Below are 5,650 nucleotides of genomic sequence, written 5' to 3' on the forward strand. Positions count from 1 at the left end.
AGCTTTCCTGTTGAGATCAGGGACAAGACAAGGATGCCCACTGTAACCACTGTTGTTCAGTATAGTGCTAGAGGTTCTAGCTAGAGCAATCAGGCATGAAAAAGAAATAAAAGGCATCCAAATTGGAAAGGAAGAATTAAAATTTTCACTATTTGCAGATGATATGATTGTGTATCTAGAAAATCCTGAAAAATCTACAACAAATCTGCTAGAGCTAATAAATGATTTCAGTAGAGTGTCAGGATACAAGATCAATAAACAAAAATCAGTGGTGTTTCTATACACTAATAATGTATGATCTGAGGGGAAAATCAGGAAAAAAATTCCATTTACAATAGCAACTAAAAGAATCAAATATTTAGGAATAAACTTAACCGAGGATGCAAAGGACTTGAATTCAGAAAACTATAATGCATTGCTAAAAGAAATAAAAAAGGACCAAAATGATTGGAAGAACATTCCATGCTCATGGATTGGAAGACTAAATATCATTAAGATGTCAATTCTACCCAAATTGATACACAGATTCAAAGCAATCCCAATACAAATTCCACCAGCATTTTTTAAGCAAATGGAAAACACAATTATCAAATTTATCTGGAAGGGTAAGAGGCCCCAATTAGCCAGAAACATCTTTAAAAAAAGGAAAAGTGAAGTTGGAGGACTCTCACTTCCAGACTTTAAATCATATTACCTAGCTACAGTGGTAAAAACAGCATGGTATTGGCATAATAGACACATAGACCTATGGAACTGAACTGATGGTTCAGAAACAGACCTTCACATCTACGGCCAAGTGATTTTTTAAAAAAGATTTATTTATTTATTTATTTTTTATTTCTGTCTCCTTCCCCACCCAATTGTCTGATCTGTGTCCATTCGCTGTGTGTTCTTCTGTGACCGCTTCTATCCTTATCAGCTGCACCAGGAATCTGTGCTTCTTTTTGTTGCATCATCTTGCTGTGTCAGCTTTCCGTGTGTGCAGTTCCATTCTTGGGCAGACTGCACTTCCTTTCACGCTGGGTGGCTCTCCTTATGGGGCACACTCCTTGCACGTGGGGCTCCCCTATGCAGGGGACACCTCTGTGTGGCATGGCACTCCTTGCATGCATCAGCACTGTGTATGGGCCAGCTCCACATGGGTCAAGGAGGCTAGAGGTTTGAACCTTGGACCTCCCATGTAGTAGGTGGATGCCCTATCCATTGGACCAACTCAACTTCCTCCAAGTGATTTTTGGCAAGCCTGTCAAGCCCTCCCAGTTGGGGCAGAACAGTTTATTCAATAAATGGTGTTGGGAGAACTGGATATCCATAGCCAAAAGAAAAAAAGAGGACCCCTACTTCACACCTTAAACAAAAATTAACTCAAAATGGATCAAAGACCTAAATATAAAAGGAAGTACAATAAAGCTCCTAGAAGAAAATGTAGGGAAACATCTTCAAGACCTGGTGGTAAGTGGTGGATTCTTAAACCTTATACCAAAAGCACAAGCAATAAAAGAAAACATGGATAAATGGGACCTCCTCAAACTTAAACATTTCTGTGATTCAAAGGACTTCATCAAGAAGGTGAAAAGGCAGCCCAGTCGAGGGGAGAAAATATTTGGAAACCATTATCTGATAAGGGTTTGATTTCCATTCTATATGAATAGATCATGCAACTCAATAATAAAAGAGCAAGCAATCCAATTAAAAAATGGGCAAAAGATTTAAATAGACATTTCTCCTAAAAGGAAATACAAATGGCCAAATAGCACATGAAAAAAGTTCCATATCACTATCTATTAGGGAAATGCAAATTAAAACAACAATGAGATATCATCTAACGCTACATAGAATAGCCATTAATAAAAAACAGACAACAGTAAGTGCTGGAGAGGATGTGGATAAATAGGAACACTGCTTCACCATTGGTGGGAGTATAAAATGGTGCAGCCTCTGTGGAAGACGTTTGGTGGTTCCTCAGGAAGCTAAATATAGAACTGCCATATGATCCAGCAATTCCTCTACTAGGAATATATCCAGAAGAACTAAAAACTATGACATGAACAGACATCTGTACACCAATGTTCATAGCGGTGTTGTTCACAATTGCCAAAAGATGAAAACAACCCAAGTGTCCATCCACCAGTGAATGGATAAACAAAATGTGATATATGCATATGATGGAATACTATGCTACAATAAGAAGAAATGAAATTGGGACATATGTGATAACATGGATGAGTCTTGAAGACATTATACTAAGCAAAGTAAGCCAGACACAAAAGGACAAATATTGCATGGTCTCATTAATATGAACTAAATACAAATAGTAAACACATGGAATTAAAACAGAGTATAGGTTATAAGGAGATAATAGGAGGGTTGAGAAGAACTATGGATGCTTAATGTATGTAGAAGTTTTAATTAATTTGACTGCAAAAGTGTGGAGATGGGTGGAGTTAATAGTAACTCATTATAGTGAGTAACAACTGGTTTATAAATGGGATTGTGACTGAAAAAGGTAGTCGGGGGAAGTAAGTGTCAATAGAAAGAAAGCTAAAGAATAGTCTAGGAACTGATTAACACAGTGAACCCAGAGGTGGTTGAGAATTGTGGTTAAGGGTACAAATGCAAGAGAGTCCTTCTGTTAGCTAAAGCAGATGTACATCACTATTGCAGGATGATGGGAATATGGAGAAGCATGGGAAAAATACAACTGGTGTGACCTATACACTGTGGTTAACAGAAATACTATAATATTCTTGCATTAATGCCAAGCTATACTGTGTTGATAATGAAGGTGTATGGAAAAAGTGTGCCAAATGTATGCTATGGACCATGATTGTTGTTAATAGTCTGATGATATTATGTTATAATCTGTAATAAATGTTCCACCAGGGTTTGGAATTGTATGGGAAATCTACACATCTGTATGATTGTTTTGCAAGTTCACAATATCGTAACAAAAATGCATTTTAAAAGAATAGTATGGGTTGGGGGAAAAATACACCAAATGTAAGATAAGGAATAGAGTTGGTAGTAATATTTTGACAATGCTCTAGCATAGTTTGTGATGAATATTTCACATCAATGCAAAGAGTTGGTGGAGGGGTGGTGTATGAGACCCCTATGTGATGTGATGTATGTTTATTTTGTAAGTTCACAAACTTTATTATACATTTATTGTTTATGTGTGTTCATGTATCAATGATACACTTCAATAAAAAATTTTTTAAAAAAGTGAACCACCAAGTTAAATATAGAACTGCCATATGATCTGGCAATCCCACTACTAGGAAAAAAATTTTTCTTATGGACATGATTGAAAAGAATGCATAAACTTGTCTTTTGTTAAATGGCTTTTTAATTGCTAAATTTCTCCTATCATTTTTTGGTATCCAGTTATCTATTTAATAGATGATTTTCATGGTTAACTCTATATAGGGAAACAGACTTGCCCAGTGGATAGGGCATCCATCTACCACATGGGAGGTCCACAGTTCAACCCCAGGCCTCCTTGACCCATGTGGAGCTGGCCCATGTGCAGTGCTGATTCGCGCAAGGAGTGCCATGCCATGCAGGGTTGCCCCTAGCATAGGGGAGCCCCATGTGCAAGGAGTGCACCCCATAAGGAGAGCTGCCCAGCATGAAAGAAAGTGCAGCCTTCCCAGGAATGGTGCTGCACACATGGAGAGCTGATGCAGCAAGATGACGCAACAACAACAAAAAAAGAAACACAGATTCCCGTGCCGCTGACAACAACAGAAGCAGACAAAAAGAAGAACACGCAGCAAATGGACACAGAGAACAGGCAACTGAGGCGGGGTGGGGGGGGATGGGGAGAGAAATAAATAAAATAAATCTTTAAAAAAAAGCCCTCTACATAGATACCTCCCTATGTTTGCTCGTTTCCCTATTCTCCTTTGTCTCTTTAATGACTGAACTCATGAATAAGTCTCCTCTAAATATCAAAAATGAATCACTAGACATGTTCTCTCTTTGCCATAATCAACTTCAAGAATGAAGGCCATTCTCAGTAACCAGACTGTCAACATTCCAGAAAATGTCGACACCATGTTAAAGGGATGCACAGTTATGGTGAAGGGCCCCAGAGGAACACTGAGGAGGGACCTCATTCACATCAGTGCAGAACTCAGTCTACTTGGAAAGAAAAAGAGGCTTCAGGTGACAAATGGTCAGTGTATCAGTCAGCCAAAGGGGTGCTGATGCAACGTACCAGAAATCTGCTGGTATTTATAAAGGATGTTTATTTGGGGTAGAAGCTTACAGTTACCAGGCCATAAAGCATAAGTTACTTCCCTCACCAAAGTCTGTTGCCATGTGTTGGGGCAAGATGTCTCCCAACATTTGCAACATCTTTCTCTTAAGGTTCCATGTTCTCAGCTTCTTCCAATATCAGCTGTAGGCTGGGATAAGTCTTGTCTGTCTCCCAGGGCTCATTTCTCTCTGGACTCAACTGCTCTGCTCTCCTCACAAGGTCAGCTATAGATCATCAAGCTCTCTCTCTTCCCAAGGCCTCTGCTTTGTCTGTGGAGCTGTCTCTATTCCTCTGTGTTCGTCTCCTAAGTGTTTAATTCCCAGGGCTCCAGCATCCAAGACTCCAACATCAAAACTCTAACTTTCTCTTCTGCCTTGTCATTTTCTCTTGTGAGTCTCCACCCCCTTGGTGGCCCTGTCAATATCCTACTGACATGGCCCATTCAAAGACCTAGTCATAATTTAATCAAGTAAAAGTGAAGCCTCTGAAATCAATATAATCTAAGGGTATCACTAGCCCAGAAGAAGAGACCAGCTTACAAACATAATCAGTATATCCTTTTGGAATTCATCAATAATATCAAACTGCCACAGTGGCAAATTAGAAAGAAACTGGCCACAGTTGGCACTATCTGCAGTCATGTAGAGAAAGTGATCAAGGGTGTTACAATGGACTTCTGTTACAAGATGAGGTCTTTCCATGCACACTTCCCCATGAACATTGTTATTCAGGAGAGTAGGTCTCTGGTTGAAATCCAAAATTTCTTGGTTGAAAAATACATTTGTAGGGATCGGATGAGGCTAGGTGTTGCTTGTTCAGTATCACAAGCCCAAAAGGATTAATTAATTCTTGAAGGAAATGACATTGAACTGTTATCAAATTCAACTGCTTTGATTCAGCAAACCACAACAAGGATATCAGAAAATTTTTGAATGGAATCTGTGTCTCTCTAAAAGGAACAATTCAGCAGGCTGATAAGTAAGATCTAAGAGTTGTACAGTGGAGGAAACAACAAGATTCCAAACCTATTTAATATTTTAAATAGGCAATAAAATTCATGTTTTTAAAAAAATAAATCACTGATCTTTTCTCTACCTCTTCAGTTACTTTTATTACATGTGATCTTTCTGTTTTCTAGCCTAGACTCTAGCATAGAAGACTGGGTTTTATTTAAAATTAGAATTTCTCTACCTATATGATAATAGCCTAAAAGGTTCTTTTTAGGAAAATAACATCTCTACCAGCCTCAAGGTTAAGTAATAACAGTTATTTGGTATTTACCTTCATTATAAATTGAATATAATTGCTTCTATTGTGACTATCAACTCAGTGCATAGCTACCAAATTCAATAAGCAATATAAAGGATTTTATTCCCCCCTCTACCA

At 38.3% G+C, this 5,650-nt stretch overlaps 1 pseudogene; it reads left to right on the top strand.

Moving 5' to 3' along the window:
- The first annotated feature begins 4,005 nt into the window (after nucleotides 1-4,005).
- Nucleotides 4,006-5,246, top strand: LOC105747387 (large ribosomal subunit protein uL6-like; annotated as a pseudogene).
- Nucleotides 5,247-5,650: the final 404 nt, after the last annotated feature.

Source organism: Dasypus novemcinctus, chromosome 5 (assembly GCF_030445035.2).
Source record: "Dasypus novemcinctus isolate mDasNov1 chromosome 5, mDasNov1.1.hap2, whole genome shotgun sequence".
NCBI lineage: Eukaryota > Metazoa > Chordata > Mammalia > Cingulata > Dasypodidae > Dasypus > Dasypus novemcinctus.